Source organism: Amblyomma maculatum, chromosome 9 (assembly GCF_055883805.1).
Source record: "Amblyomma maculatum isolate TAMU_Amacu chromosome 9, ASM5588380v1, whole genome shotgun sequence".
NCBI classification, from domain to species: Eukaryota; Metazoa; Arthropoda; class Arachnida; order Ixodida; family Ixodidae; genus Amblyomma; species Amblyomma maculatum.
This window is the reverse complement of record NC_139352.1, coordinates 107,618,804-107,636,212: the sequence shown is the minus strand read 5'-3', so window position 1 is coordinate 107,636,212 and position 17,409 is coordinate 107,618,804.

Below are 17,409 nucleotides of genomic sequence, written 5' to 3'. Positions count from 1 at the left end.
CGCGCAACGACGATGCTTTATATTGCCTTTTCTCTGCATCTTATTTCTCTTCGGTTGAATTGCGTCGGGGTATTGGCAGATTCGGATTGACCCCGATGACAAAGAAGAAACTGCATTTGTTACGCAGGACGGCCTATTTGAATTTAATGTGATGCCCTTCAGCCTATGTAATGCGCCGGCTGCATTTGAAAGATTTATGGACACACTACTGCTTGGTCTGAATTGGGAAATCTGCATGTGCTATTTGACGACATTGCTATTTTTGGCTGCACTTTAACTGAACATAGCACGCGACTCGCTATTGCCTTAGATTGCCTGCAGAAGGCTGGCTTTGCCCTGAATTCTAGAAAGTGCCGTTTTGGCGATCGTCAAGCACTGGCACTCGAACATCTCGTCGACCGCGATTGAGTTTCGCCAGATCCATTGAAGATCGTAGCAGTTGCAGCATTTGAACGACCCCAGACTCAAAAGAAGCTCCGCAGCTTTCTGAGGCTGTGTTCCTACTTTCAGCGATTGATCCCAAGATTCGCCGACGTCGCTTACCCTCTGACGTCCCTTCTACACAAGGACATCCCTTTCGACTGGACTTTAGTTTGTAATGCGTCTTTCCACGAGCTAAAGTTTCTGCTTACGTCACATTCCATAATACGGTACTTCAACCCCTCCGCTCAGACAGAAGTCCGCACTGATGCAAGTGGGATTGGTGTTGGTGCTGTGATTGTGAAACGTTCGGCAACCGACGAGCATGTTATTGCGTATGCAAGCCGTTCCCTCAGCAAACCTGAGCGTAACTACACTGTTATGGAACAAGAGTACCTCGCTGTAGTTTTCGCTGTTCAGCGGTTTCGGTGCTACCTATATGGACGCCATTTCACGGTTCTGACGGACCATCATGCCCTGTGTTAGCTCCTCAACCTTCGTGATCCATCTGGTTGTCCGGAATGCTAGGCGCTTCGTCTGCAGGAGTACGACTTTCTTGTTTCGTATAAAAGTGGCCGCAAACACGCTGATGCAGACCGTCTTTCACGTCTCCCCCTTCCTACGACAGAATGTGACTGTGCTGGCTTCAATCACTACATCTCCTCCGTCGTTGCCGAGTCTACCGGCGCCTCGGCTCTGCGGACTGCGCAAAAAAACGGCATAAGGGTCGAGCCTCTGCTTGCGGCGGCGTGGGATTCCACAGTTCAGAGCCCATTCTGTATCCGTGATTGCCTTCTGTACAAAAAGGTTTACTGCAGCACCGGCACGAATTTTGAACTTGTGGTTGCCGAGAGTTGCCGCTCGTGCATCCTGCGGGCCATGCACGACGACCTCACTTCCGGTCACCTGGGCTCTGCACGGAACCTCCACCGTGCCCGCGATCGGTTTTATACGATGCGCCAGACGACTGAGCGATATGCGGCGAGCTGCACTGAGTGCCAACGACACAAACTTCCTAAGTCCACTCCACATGGCCTGATGCATCCTGTGACTCCTCCAAGTGGTGCACTTGAGAAAGTTGTAAACGACCTTATGGGTCCCATCGCTATGTGTCTTAGGCACCTGGAGACTTAGTGTGGCTTTGGCGACCTCTCCAGAAACGTGGTTTAGCCAAGAAAATGTTGGCGCATTATGCTGGCCCTTACGCTTTACTCGACCGCATCAGTGACCTGAATTACAAAATCGCACGCATGACCGCAACTGGTTGTCGCTCAGCTACAACGGAAGTCGCTCATGTCGCCCGGATGAAGCCATGCCAATCCCGTGGGAACGCCCAACTCTCTCGCCTAGGGGGGCTTCGGCTGTCCCGGGGGAAATGTAGCAATCTTGAAGAGGAAACACATAGAAGAAGACAGGGAGAAAGACGATGAGAAAGGCCTGCCTACTCTAGTGCCTGTGCTCGACTTGCAGCTGTTGACCAGCTGAGTTCTGCCTCCTCGACCTGTACAGCGCTCCGACGTCAAACCCCCGTCGGAACAGTATGTATGTATGTATGTATGTATGTATGTATGTATGTATGTATGTATGTATGTATGTATGTATGTATGTATGTATGTATGTATGTATGTATGTATGTATGTATGTATGTATGTATGTATGTATGTATGTATGTATGTATGTATGTATGTATGCATGTATGTATGTATGTATGTATGTATGTATGTATGTATGTATGTATGTATGTATGTATGTATGTATGTATGTATGTATGTATGTATGTATGTATGTATGTATGTATGTATGTATGTATGTATGTTGGTTGGTTGGTTGGTTTGTGGGGTTTAACGTCCCAAAGCAACTCAGGCTATGAGAGACGCCGTAGTGGAGGACTCCGGAAATTTCGACCACCTGGGGTTCTTTAACGTGCACTGACATCGCACAGCACACGGGCGCCTTGCTTTCCGCCTCCATCGAAAAGCTGCCGCCGAGGCCGGGATTCGATCCCGCGTCCTTGGGAACAGTAGTCGAGCGCCGTAACCACTGCGCCACCCCATGTATGTATGTATGTATGTATGTATGTATGTATGTATGTATGTATGTATGTATGTATGTATGTATGTATGTATGTATGTATGTATGTATGTATGTATGTATGTATGTATGTATGTATGTATGTATGTATGTATGTATGTATGTATGTATGTATGTATGTATGTATGTATGTATGTATGTATGTATGTATGTATGTATGTATGTTTGTATGCAGGTTAACCTGAAGCGACTCCCTATAGATTCCCCGGCAGATCTTTTCCTCCTTAGCGTCCTAACATAGGAAAGCGCCTTTCTGCCACTGAGTATCTTCTTGTGTAACAACCTATGTCATAAAGCTGCTTATAAAGCTATATAGATGAAGGAGCTTCCTCAGTGGTTGAATCAAGCTTATGGGACCTCATAGCTCATAATGTATACTTATTGATGCCTGGACGAAGGCAGGGGATATTCTTGATGTAGGTTTAGAGACAAAGCAGATGAAAGAGAGGGTAAAGAAGCGGTACACCATACTAATGCCAGTGGATGGAAATTTTGCTTATGCAGCAGTGGCAGTAGGCTCGCCGCATGGTTACCCCGGATATTCTCACAATGCGCTTTTCATATCGCAATCATTGTGGATGTCTGGCACATTTATCTGATATTGGAGCAGTTCAGCAATATTATTGTGTCATAACATATCTGCGGACTTCGAGAAATATTTTGAAAATTTGAGGATTAAACTCGCCAAAAAGAACTCAATGCGCAAAGGAACCTACTTGCTCGGTACCACGGTCCTTACCGGGTCCTTCAACAAACACCTCCCGTCAACTACGTAGTTTAGCCCGTTGCGCCCTCTGCGGGCTTGTGTCGCCATGGACGGGAAAGTGTCCGTGTGAACCGAAATACTACGATCCATCTGTCCTTTCGGCTCCGACCTCAAAGCCCAAAAGGCGTTCGTCAAACGAGCAATGACGGCAGCGGAAGCCACTGAGGTCATGTACAAAGGACACCGCTTTGTATTTATGAGAGGAAAGGCCCTAAGCCTGACCCCAGAGCAACCTCCATGTAACTCTATTTTTAATAAACGTTTTCAGCTCCACCACCCCCACATGTCACCAATATGGCTCCTTCTCTACCCGGGGGGAAACTACAGAGTGCTAATCTTCGTCGCTATAGCCACTGCATGCGTCGCGTGCTGGCGCCCGAGGACAATGAAGGTGGTCGCTCTCTTCCTCTTTTGCTATGCCTGGTGCTCTGCTTCGAGCTGATCCTGAGCATCTGGATCTATATGGATCGCCTGAATAAACACACTACTAATATATATATATATATATATATATATATATATTGTGATGTACTAGGCGAACACGAAGTGAACAGTGCAGGGTGTTCCGAGCAGCGGTCGTGTCCTTGCTTGTTCTCCTGTACAATGGCGCAGTCGACTACCGTCAGGTGAGGCCAGACCTGTACCTCTCCGACCCGCTCCTCCTTTGAAGCGACAGGGAAGTCACACGGCCGTCTCACTCGGCACCTGGGACGTCTATCTCATCCGAGAATGACGTCCATGTCTTCTCAGCGGATTCGGCCCTGGCCCTTCTTCCCGAAGCCCTCTCTACCCTCCGGGAGTTATCCCCCTCTTTTGCTGCAGCGCTTGGCCGTGCCTGGCTGTCTTCTGAGTGCCCAGTACAGCCGGTACCGCTTCCGGACTTCCGTGGTTTTTCTGATGAAGATGAAGCGCGGGTTCAACTTGCCTACGCTGTCGCCCGGCGTTCCAACTGGTCTTCCGCCATCAAGGTCGGCTTCGCGTATGATTATCTCTGTGGTACCGTCCGCGCCCGGCAGCTGTACGAATGTCGCCGCTACATCGCTTGGTCGGCCGGGACACCTGCCCTCCATGCCGCCTGTACACCGTTGGCCAGTGCGTACGTAGTCAGTGTCATGACGTTGAATCGTAGCGCCAGGCTTCAGACGAAGACATCGCCCTATAAATTTACAAAAAGGTCCACCTTCTTCAGGCCTACAATATTGAGTGGCCCGCGTTCGCTGCTAAGCGGTATATCGTCGACGTCCTTCACGATGCTACCCAAGTGTGCATTCTGACCCCAGTGGACAACGACAGCCTTCCCATCTTTGGGCACAGGGCGGCTGTTTTGCGGGACGCCGCCAGTCGTCACGGGGTTCTTGCTACCGCCGGGAAATTCGCAGCAAACCAGCACGCTGGCCGCCCATACATACATTTTCAGAACCATCCTCTTCCTTTCCTGCCGGAGCGAAGCCGAGGAAGGCAATGAAGACAGAATAGAGCAGGGCGTGTATCTTTACCGGCCTAAACAACTAAAGCTGTGTACTGCACCACAAAATGGTGCCCTTGACGTCGCCTCAATGCCTCTTATTTCACCTCTGCATGGCCGCAGAAAGCCGTTGCTGTTTAGCGCATTGCAGAGCAGACGCTGGGTAGTTAGAGAGCTCGGGTCAACTGGTTTAGGTATTTTAGCTAGTGGTACTGGCCAAATGCGCCAACCTGGCTCTCGGTTTGCTAATCAGATCCAACACACTATCAATAGACTCTCTTAGCGCAATGACTTCTCAGTACTGATTGGGCCATGAACGGTACCAACTCCGATCACAGTGGGACTAAAAGCGGCACCTTTATTTTACAGCCATGTCGCTGGTTGGGCAGTGTTGCTTATGTGCCGTTTGGTGGCATCATGACTCTGGGGCTATGCGGACGGTTCATTTTAATCTTTGTCACCACTCTCTTACGCCGAAATGTGAACTTTCGAATTTGGCACCATTAAAATTCAGCGCACCATACATTTCGGACAATGCACCGCTGCTTATATTCATAGCAAAAGCCGGGTTTTCCTATGATTTTCCGAGAACGTGTTGAAAAATCGTTGAAAGAAAAGTGGAATCAAAATGTCACGTGGTGGTGACCAGGGTCGATGGCAATATGACGTTAATTAAAATGAGACTGGTCGTCCTGAGTGTGTATGTAATGACAAATCGCATATAAATGCTTTTCATGCCTAGTCAGAACACGTCACACTTTATACTTTAATCGTGGCTCATAGTCACGTCTCATGGATTAGTTAGATCTGAAATATATTGTGCATCCCTATGCAGTCCGCCAGTGTAAGTCAAATTCATGACTATTACTAGTCTCTAGCCATGTTTATAAAACGGGCTTTTTGACACTCAAAAGTGCTGATTCATGACAATCTAGGAGCTGCTAAAGGGCAGTCAACGCAAACTACGCAGATGCTTTCGCATTTCTTCAATGCAGGTCTCTGCAGTGCTCTTCAATTATTTTCGTCGGCAGCTGGCTGGAGCGTGCAGACCATTTGGGGGCGATGACGGGGCGACGCTTTGTTAAACCACAGGTGCTCTGCTCGCAAACGAGTGCGCGATAGGGTAAATGTCCTGAGTTGGAGAAAATTATGGGAACAAACTATTACGTTTAAAAAAATCTGAAATGTTCAGCTGTGCATTTTGGGTCAGTTGGCTTCAGATGACGCATAGAGTGATTTATAACATGTACTCTCTTTTCATAACCAATCACATTTGCTTATTGAAGGCATCCTACATTTTGTAATGAATCGGGCACAACCCGAATGCAAGAACTTTAATTAAGGCTCCAGATTCCTGGAATGCCTGTTAAACAGCGCTGCTCTGTCATACCTGTGCGCATACTGTCTTAGAGCGTTTCCATTCTCAACCAGTTTAAAACGTTATAAAACAGTTCTTGCCAGGTATCTTCTATCGGTGCACCTAGAGCTGCGCGCTGCTAATTATCGTATTCAATGCTTTTCAGAAATTGGCCTTACTTGCGGAGATCGATATCGCGCGCATCTGTTCCCAGCTGCAGCTGCAACACAAGGCTGAGTTGATGCTATGGGAAGGCTATTGAGAGTTTCAGACATTATGAAGTGAGAGCAATTCTCCGAAATATTTGGTTGATTGGTTTGTGGGGTTTAAGGTCCCAAAGCGACTCAGGCTATGAGAGACGCCGTGGTGGAGGACTCCGGAAATTTCGACCTCCTGGGGTTCTTTAACGTGCACATACATCGCACAGCACACGGAAGCCACTCCGTTTCGCCTCCAACGAAAAGCAGCCGCTGAGGCAGGGATTCGATCCCGCTTCCTTTTGCACAGAAGTCGAGTGCCGTATTCGCTGCGCCACCCCGGCGGGGGTCCGAAATATTTCTATGTATGTATGTATGTATGTATGTATGTATGTATGTATGTATGTATGTATGTATGTATGTATGTATGTATGTATGTATGTATGTATGTATGTATGTATGTATGTATGTATGTATGTATGTATGTATGTATGTATGTATGTATGTATGTATGTATGTATGTATGTATGTATGTATGTATGTATGTATGTATGTATGTATGTATGTATGTATGTATGTATGTATGTTAACCCGAAGCGAGTTCCCGTAAACGTCCCCGGCAGATGTTTTCCTCCCTAGGGGCCTAACGTGGGGAAAACCTATTGCGCCTACAGTGCGTATCTTTTTGAGTAATAAACTTTGTCATAAACCTGCTTATAAAGCTATGTAGAGGAGGCAGCTCCCATAGTAGTTGAATTATGCGTATGGGACCTCATAGCGCATAATATATAATCATTGATGCCCGTACAAAGGCAGGGCATATTCTAGATGTAGGCATGAGACCAAGAAGATGAAGGAGAGAATAAAAAAGCGGCAGGGCAAGGTGAAGGATTTGGCATCCATTCAATGCACACCATTCTAATGCCAGTGAATGGAAATTTCGCTTATGCAGCGGTGGCAGTAGGCTTGTCGCATGTGTACCTGGATATTCTCACATTACGCTACTCATAAGGCAATCATTGTGGATGCCGAGCACACCTTTCTGATATTGCAGTAGTTCAGCAATTTTGTCTCAACATGATATACCTGCGGGCGTTGAGAAATGTTTTTAAAGACTGTGGATTAAACTCGCCAGAAAGAATTTCTTAATGCGCAAAGGGATTTAATTTAGTTACTCGTATTCTATTGTGCCCTGTATAAATGTAGGGAACGGCTCCTCTTTCTCTCTTTCCACTTTCATTCCCACCTTCCTCCCGTCCCTTACGGCGCGGTTCGGGTGTCCACAGAGCAAGTGTGACAGTGACTGCGCCTTTCCCTTCCTGTGAACCAATTTAACTTTAACTTAATGAAATTTGAAGCGTTTTCTAAATATGACTTCATCATGCGATTTCGTAATTAGCTTCTTTAGTGCTCACGAAAACATGGCACCACAGCGGTGCCGCAACGACCTCGAAGACGTTTTAGCGAAGTAGATTTTTGACACCGGTATTCAATTCTGGATTGGTATTAACAGAAATGAGTCTTAATGGATAAACTGCATGCAGATCAGCAACTGATTTCTTTTCAGTTCGCATTTGACAGTCGAACACTTACTTATGATGGAGTACACGTTTCTTTTAAATGCATTGCAATGAAATACAGAGATTGAAATGAATCCAAATGCAGATTGTGACTACAAAAATTTGGCGCCATTGATAAAATAATAAATTTTGGTCCTTTCAGGCGTGGTTTTAAGATAGGGCATCACTGAGATATAGGTCTGTCGGAGCATAAATAGAAAGAATGCAATGACGTCTAATGAAAATAATCGTCGCATTGAACTTTGTTGGTGTGCATCACGATTACTATGCATAGTTGTATTATGCAATGCTCTGAGTTATGCTAAATTAAATATTAAATACAAGGAAACATATAGGCCTGAAGAAGCATTCAAAATTTGCATGAGTGTATTTGCGGCTGTCTAACTTTATCAAGAGAGAGAGAGAGAGAGAGAAAACTTTTAATGAGCATATAATCAGTAAATATTCGCAGGAGCTGGGTGGTCGGTGCCCCTAGTCTAGGGCTCCGCTGGCAGCAGCTGACTTGCGGACTAGCTGGATAATCCAGGCTTGCTGGTCCAGGTTGTCGCTGGTCAGGGCCGCCTCCCACTGCTCGTGTGTCGGGCATGGCACTATTAACGTTGGGTCAGGTTTGTCCTGGCATTCCCAAGAGATGTGAAAGAGTGTGGGGCTTGCACCGCACCAAGGACAGTAACTCGTGTATTTTGTTGGGCTTATCTTATTTAAAATTTGAAGATTAGGGAATGTGTTTGTTTGTATTTTTCTCCAGTCTATAGCGTCCGAGGAAGGAAGGTGTTTGTGTGGTGGTAAGAAAATTCTTCTTTCTAACCGTAGGTGTTCCAGCCTGTCGCCGTAGGGTCCTAGGAGAGGGGTGAGGTAGGGATGGGGATCCGCCCGGTTTGTGAGAGCTCGGGCTAGATCATTCGCTACCTCATTTCCTTCTAGGCCTTCGTGTCCAGGTGTCCATGTAATTGTGTGCGTCTGGGAGATGGAACGTAATATTGCACACGCTCTTTTGTGAGGTTTTCCGGCCAGGTAGTCCCTGCAGGCTGGTTGGGAGTCCGTCACTACGTGTGATGACTTATTTTGGTTGTCTTGTGTTTTTATGGTGATGGCTATTGCCAGTGATTCCGCTTCCGCAGGATCCTTGGCATAGATCGAAGCCTGAATAATTGGCCTCTTCTTGTGGTCAACTGCAGCTATTGTGAACTTGCCAGGTTCGCCGTAAGCCCCTATGTCCACGTAGACAACTTCCGCGTCTTTAGACAATTGTTTTCCAATGATTTGACTCTGGCTTTCCTTCGACCCTTTTGTAACTCATGGTGCATGTGCTTGGGTATAGGGTTCACATAGATGTTGTTTCTTGTGGATGTCGGAATTTGTGATTTGATCTCAGAAGTTCTTAGTGCTTGCCATAGCCCTAGTTTTGACAGGATTTCCCTACCCGCCTGCGTTGTTGTTAGGCGTTGTTTCTGACTCTCTAGAACCGCCTCCTTCAGCTCCTCAAAGTTGTTGTGCACTCCGAGTGCCCAAAGACGTTCCGTTGATGTTGTTGGCGGGAGGTTTAGGGCCGTTTTATAGGCTCCGCTTATGATAGTGTCAATGGCCCTTTTATCAGTGAATGTAATTTCGTGATATGGGAGCCCGTAGGTAATCCTGCTAACGACTAGGGCCTGTACAAGGCGTAGGGTGTCCTCCTCCCTCATCCCTTTCCGGTGCCAGGTCACCCTTCTAATCATTTTGGAAATTTGGTTGACTGTGGTTTTGAGTGTTTTGATTGTATAATCCACTCTCAAATTGCTTTGCAACCACAGCCCCAAAACTCTGATCTTGTCCTTCTCTTGAATTATCTGGTCTCCTAGAGAGAGCTGAATTTCTCCTGGGGACTTGTAATTTCTTCTGTGTAGCCTGATAAGTTCGGATTTTTCTGGGGAGCATTGAAGACCACTCTCCCCGGCAAATTCCTCGACTAGGTCTATAGCGGCTTTCAGAGCTTCTTCTTTTTGCGCCAAGGATCCCTGAGTAGCCCAGATGGTGATGTCGTCCGCGTATAAAGTGAAGCCAATATCAGTGCGGGTCAACAGTTTTTTGCTAAATTTATCATTGCTATGTTAAATAGCATTGGAGAGATTATAGAACCCTCCGGTGTACCTTTGTTCGGCATGGGTACTTTTGGTGATCGGATCTCTCCAATTCCTATGGTGGCTGTGCGATCTGAGAGGAAAGCCTTCACGTATTTGAAAATTTTCTCCCCGCAGTTGATATTGTTTAATTCTTGCAATATGGCTTGGTGGCCAATGTTGTCGAATGCTCCTTTGAGATCTAGTGCCAGAATGAAATTTTCGCCTTTTCGGGGTATGGCGTTGATGACTTCTTCAATAATCCGGAGGAAAGCATCTTGCGTGCAGAGTCCCATGCGGAAGCCCAGCATGCAAGAAGGAAAGATGTTGTTTTCGTCGATGTAATTTTGGAGCCTTAGGTGGACTACTTTTTCATAGAGTTTTCCCAGGCAAGAAGTGAGGGAGATAGGACGGAGACTCTCCACAGCCGGTGGCTTTCCAGCCTTTGGTATGGTGATGATATCCGCGTGTCTCCAAGCTGATGGGACCTGTCCCTTCTCCCACAGTTCTTCGTTGATGTACTTCGTTAGGTCTTGCAGATGTTCGGTGCTTAAGTTCCTAATCATAGCGTAGGTGACTTTGTCTCCTCCAGGGGCAGTGTTTCTTGTAAATGTACGGGCGGCTGAGGAGACCTCCGCCAGTGTTATGGGGGAGTCAAGGGAGGGGTTTGGTTGACCCGGATATGAAGTTTGGCAAGCCGGAGTAGGGTCTCCTATGTATTTCGTGTGCATGGCGGTGATCAACTCTGCATCTGTGCCCGGGTATTTATGGGCTATGGTGTGGAGGGTTCTTCTTGTGGCCGTTTTGGTTTTTGATGTGTCTATCATGCTTCTTAATATTGACCATGCTTTAGCCGTGCTTAGGGTACCTTTCAGCGAATTGCAGAAATCTGCCCAGTTTTGCTTGGCGAGCTTTATAGCATACTCTTGTGCTTCAGCCGTAACCTGTGCTATCTTCATTTTAAGTTTTCTATTTATTTTTGCATTTTCCACCGTTTTAATAGACTTTTTCGGGCTTCCCATAAATGTAGGAGATGTCTGCCTACTTCTGGGGTTTTTGTCGTTGTGTTGATAGTCTTGGTCGTTTTTGCATGAGCATCCTTCAGGCTTTGAACCCAATCTTCAATTGTTTTGATGCCGTCGTGTGGCCGTCTAATTTGTCTGAACTTATCCCAGTCTGTTATTTTAGTAGAGCCAATGTTACTTTTCATACGGGTTGTCATTAGGGATAAGCTAAGGATTTTGTGATCGCTGCCAAGTGTTTCTTCTAGGTTGGTCCAGGTGCAATGTCTTATGTTTTTGGTGAAAGCTAGGTCTGGGCAGGTGTCTCTGCTTACACTGTTTCCTATTCTAGTGGGGGACATGGTGTCCGTCATAAGACAGAGGTCCAGCTGCTCAGCCGCTTCCAACAACTTGGTTCCCTTCGGGGTGTCCTTGTGGTAGCCCCATGCCGTATGTACAGCGTTTAGGTCCCCCATAATAATAAGGGGGTTCGTTCCCGCTATGCGTGTGCATTCCAGTAAAAGTGGCTTGAAATCTTCCTGCGTGTTGCTCGGAGGACTGTAAAGGTTTAGAACAAACACACTCTGCTTTCTTCTTTTTTGAGAGATGATCTCGATGAGAACTTGATTAATTTCACCGAAGAGAAGGTCGTGCGGTATGACTGTTAGTGTGGGGGCCACTAGTGTAGCTATTTTAGGTGCCGTGTCATGGGTGTATGTGAGGTATCCTTTGAGGTATGTTGTGCATCCTGTTTCTTGGAGACAGATGACGTCCGGAGGTATCGGTTGATTTTGAATAAACATCTGCAGGGAGCTGCGTTTCCTCTTGAAGGAGCGACAGTTCCACTGCCAGAGCTCTAGGTGGTTTGGTTGCCGGTTAGGGGAGGCAGCCATCAGCGTTACTCGCCACTGACTCGCAGTCGCTGAGATCTGTCATGCCAGCGGACCTTCGGTGGGTTTTTAGTCGAGGGTCATCGGGGATTCCCGTGCGTTTTCGCACCCCCTGAGTTATTATTTGGATTTTCGAATTGAATTCTTCTTGAACTGCCGCAAATTGAGTTTGCGTGGCAATTTGTTGGTCTTGGAGTTGTTTGGTTAGTTGTGTCATGGTCTGCTGCATTTGAATAATCATTTGTTGCATTTGAGTAAGAATGCTAGGTGCGTTTTCTTGAGTGTGAAGTCCGAGAGTTTGCGTAAGCGTTTTCTGCCGTTGCGTTTGGAGTACACTCGCCTGTTGAGGTTGAGATGCGGAGGTGTTTACAGCATTTTGTACCTGTTGTGGCTGTATCAATACTATTGATGAGGGTTGGGGGGCAGTTTGCTTCTGACCCATTTGTAGCAGTTGTTGCAGTTGTTGTTCCACCTTATTAAGGCGTTTCTGTTGTTCTGATCCCCTTCATGGATCACTGCCTTGTCGTGGCGGAGGGGCTTGCGAAACTCGATGAAGTCGTGAGCTCTGCTGTGTAGGGCCACCCAAGATAGACAGGTCACGGCAGAGAGTTCTGACAAAATGTGATTCACTGGAGAAGGTAATGGCAACCCACTCCAGTATTTCCTGCCAAGAAAACCCTATGGCCAGTCACAATACCATTATCGATATGGCGCCGGAAGATGAGCCCCCCAGGTTGGAAGGCGTCCCACATGTTACTGGGGATGAACGAAGGGCGATTCCTAGTAGCTTCAGGACGAATGAAGCGGCTGGGCTAAAGCCAAAAGGACGCTCAGTTGTGGATGTGTCGGGAAGCGACCGGAAAGTCCGATGTTGCAAGGAGATATATCACATAGCAACATGGAATGTAAGATCTATGACGCAAGGTAAACTAGATATCGTCAAGCGAGAAATGGACAGATTGAACATTGATATCTTGGGTATCAGCGAGCTCAAGTGGACCGGAATGGGAGAATTTAACTCCGGCGACCATTATGTCTTTTATTGTGGGCACGAATCCAAGAGAAGGAATGGGGTCGCTCTCATAGTAAACAGAAGAATGGGGAAAGCAGTGCTAGGGTACAACCGCAAAAACGACCGAATGATTTCACTTCGGATCCAAGGTCACCCTTTCAACATAACAGTTATCCAAGTCTATGCACCGACCACTGCTGCTGAAGAAGCTGACGTTGAGAGATTTTATGCGGACCTACAATGCCTTTTAGACCACACCCCATCATCAGACGTCGTTTTTCTCATAGGAGACTGGAATGCTAAGGTCGGGAGTGAAGAAATATCCGGAATTACAGGCAAGTTCGGTCTTGGTGAGCCAAATGAAGCTGGGCAGAGGCTAGTAGAGTTCTGTCAAGAAAACAACCTGACCATAGCGAATACTCATTTTCAACAGCACAAGAGGCGCCTGTACACATGGATTTCACCGGACGGTCTGTACAGGAATCAGATCGATTATATTATTTGCCGGCAGAGATGGAGAAGCGCTATACAAGCAGTAAAAACAAGGCCTGGGGCCGATTGTGGCACCGATCATCAGCTTCTTGTTGCCAAAATTAAGCTTCGATTGAGGAAAGCGCAGAAAACTAGAAGGCCTTTCAGGTATGATCTGGATCAGATTCCATTAGAATATGCTGTGGAAGTGAGGAATCGATTTCAAGAATTAGATCTAGAAGACAAAGAGCCCGAAGAGATGTGGACTGATGTTCGTGATATAATACAAGAAGTTGCTACTAAGGTAGTTCCAAAGCAAAAGAAATGCAAAAAAGCAAACTGGTTATCTGAAGAGGCTTTGCAAATAGCTGAGGAAAGGAGGATGGCAAAAGGTATGGGGGAAAGAGAAAGATACAAGGTGCTCAATGCGGATTTTCAGAAAATAGCAAGGAGAGATAAGAATGCGTTCCTGAACATACAGTGTCAAGCAGTTGAGGACAACAGCCAATTAAGGAACACAAGAGCTCTGTATAAGACAATCAAAGATATCAAAGGAAGCTTCTGTGCTAAGCTGGGCGTGATAAAGGACAAACGAGGCAAGGACCTCACTGAAGCCTCAGAGATAAAGAAGAGGTGGCAGGAATACACAGAAGAACTGTACAAGAAGGACCCGGATGTGCAAACCCAAGATAGGACGGTTGTGATTTCTGATCTCGAGCCGGGCATCCTGAAGAGTGAAGTTGAATGGGCCTTAGCCAGCCTTGCTAAGAACAAAGCTTGCGGAATTGATGGTATTCCAGCTGAGTTGCTTCAAAACCTCAACCACGATGCTGTTAACACACTGCGTACATTATGTCAAAAGATTTGGACAACCCTGCAGTGGCCACAGGATTGGAGGAGGTCAGTTTACATCCCCATTCCAAAGAAAGGCAGTGCCAAAGATTGTTCCAACTACCGCACGATCGCGCTTATTTCGCATGCTAGCAAGGTGATGTTAAAAATCCTGCAAGGTAGGCTGCAGCAGTATGTGGATCGGGAGCTTCCGGACGTGCAAGCTGGGTTTCGCAAGGGCAGAGGAACTAGAGACCAAATTGCCAACCTTCGCTGGATCATGGAAAAAGCAAGAGAGTTCCAGAAACCCATTTACTTCCGCTTTATTGATTATGCGAAAGCGTTTGACTGCGTAGATCACAGCAGATTGTGGCAAGCTCTCCAAGAGATGGGAGTTCCAATTCACCTCATCTGTCTCCTCAGGAACCTTTATGAAGGGCAAGAGGCCACAGTCAGAACTGGGCATGGTCTTACTGATTGGTTTCCGATTGAGAAAGGGGTGAGGCAAGGCTGCATACTGTCGCCCTGCCTATTTAACCTATATGCAGAGTGCATCATGAGGAAGGCCGGTCTGGACGAGTCTTCAGCTGGAGTGAAGATTGCTGGAAAACGTATCAACAACCTTAGATATGCGGATGATACCACTTTAATGGCAGAAAGTGAAGTGGAACTCAAGAGACTTCTGATGCGCGTTCAAGAAGAGAGTGAGAAGTTTGGGCTTAAACTGAACATTAAAAAGACGAAGATCATGGCGTCTTGCCCTATCAAGTCCTGGAGCATCAATGGACAAGAAGTGGAAGCTGTGACAGATTTTCTATTCTTGGGCGCCAAGATTACCTCGGAAGGAGACTGCAGCCATGAAATTAGGAGACGCCTGCTTCTGGGAAAGAGAGCAATGGTTAGCCTTGACCGCCTAGTAAAGAGCAGAGACATTAGTCTACCAATCAAGATCCGTATAACCCGTGCTATGGTCTTTCCAGTTGTGATGTATGGATGCGAGAGTTGGACTGTGAAAAAGGCTGACCGCCGAAGAATTGACGCGTTTGAATTGTGGTGCTGGCGAAGACTCTTAAGAGTTCCTTGGACTGCCAGACGATCAAATCAGTCGATATTGTCGACCATAAGCCCTGACTGCTCGTTGAGGGTCAAATTCTAAAGTTAAAGCTCAGCTACTTTGGTCATCTGATGAGAAGAGAGGAGTCGCTGGAGAAAGATTTGATGTTGGGAAAGGTTGAGGGTCGCCGGAGAAGGGGTAGGCAGCGAACGCGATGGTTAAATGACATTCTCGAGGCATTGCAGATGAAGCTATGTGATGTTAAGAAGATAGTGAGAGACCGGAAAGCGTGGCGTGACATGGTCCATAGGGTCACGAAGAGTCGGACACGACTGAACGCCTGAACTGTTGTTCTGATAGTTTTATTTTCAGTTGTCTATTTTGTTCCTCGAGCCTAGTGCAATCCTGGCATGGACCGTACCCATTTAGAGCAGTGGGAGAGGCAACCTGAGCCCAGCTTACCCTTTTGCTGTCGTGCTCTAGCTTGTCTGGCGTCGCCCCTATCGCTCCTGGTGGTCCCTGCTGGTTGGGCCTGATCTGTTGTGTCTTCTGTTGGGAATAGTAGGCTGTCAAGTCCCGTCCCTTGGATCTCGATCGGGACTGGGGTCTCTGTTTCTCTGCCAGCTGCTGTTCCTCCTCCTCCGATGAAAACCAGCGGTGCTCCATCGGCTTGATCTGCTGATCTCTCCGGCTGACGTGCTGCTTGGGGGGCTTCTGTTGCTGATTGTTATTGCTTTGTTTAGCTTTGTTGTTATAACGTCCGATATGTGCCCTGAGGCGCTGCTTGCCGGCCTTGTCTCCCGTTGGGTGGTTTCCCTGGCAGGCCACGCACTTGGCTTCACAGGTGTGGTTTTCCTCTGGTTCATGAAGGCCGCAGTTCCGACATACGTTGGCGTTGGGTGTTGGGCAGACATCCGCTCTGTGGCCTGCCTTGAGACAGTCTTGGCAGATCTGTTGGGTTGGTCGATATGGGTAACATGCCGTCTCTCCCCCATAATAGATGACGTAGCGGGGTAGAATGGGGCCTATGAATGTCAGCACTGCCGTGCGAGACTTTCCCAACATCCGTGCTTGAACGAGTTCGACCCCTTGTGTGCGTAGTCGGATGTTTGATAGAAGCTCCTCTGATGGTGTGTTTGGATCCACTCCATGAATAACTCCTCTGATGACGTCCTCAGGCGCCGCCAGGTAGACGTTGACTTCGTAAGCCTTGTTTTCCAAGGTCAGACTCTTGATGTGCCGTATGGCGTCCGCAGTCTCGTCGTAAGGAGTGCTGACTATGATGATGTTCGATCCTGTGCGGGGTCTCACAATAAATTTGGAGAAGTCGCACAATTCCGGGTTGTTGCAGGCAGCCACGATGGCTCTTGAGAACTGTGTAGGAACGAATTTTCTGACTTCCATGGCCTTCTTGGGTCTTATTATCACCTTATAGTCAGTTTTAGGAAGGGGTGGTAATTTCCTCCTCTTCTGAGACGTTGTTTGATCCATAGCCGGCTGTACTGGCGATGCTATCGTCTTCTTCGGTTTCACGACGGTCTGCAGCAAGTGCGTCGGGGGAGCATAGATCTTTCCTGCGATCACGACTTGTTCGCCTCTTGCTAACCTTTGACGATTCTTCTTGCATATGTTTACGTGCCAGTTGGAGTAAAGGTCATCCGGCGTCCAGGCATGAACCTCTTCCATGTCATTAGAAGTTTGGATTTGGACGTCTAATTCCATCCCCTGGTGTTTAGCACAGTGAGCTAGGTTAGCAGTTGTTGAACACAGACCACTAGATCCCGCTTCGCCTTGGTCTAAGGTATCCATGCGCTCTGGATCGGCATTACTAGGCCTCGCATCGCCTAGCATGGCCGCCGCCGAGGAGCTTCAAAAGCCCATTTCGATGACCAATAAAACCCTCACGGGTTTGAGAAAGGCCTCGGTGAATTCCGGATTACTTCAGGAAGGTCCTCGAAACAAACTTTCCAGGATTTGTTGGATTTTCCAGACAATTTCCTTTCTTGTTAGCCGAGCCCAATCGAAGTGCGTCCGCTCCCGTCGGCTTCTTCTTCTATCAAGCTTCTCAGCATTCACTCAGTTGTTTCCTAATCACGTTTAGCCTTTATAGTGCTCCCGAAATCAAACACTAAACAGTCTAGAATATATTTCTTGCGACGCTTGTCGGTTACGGAG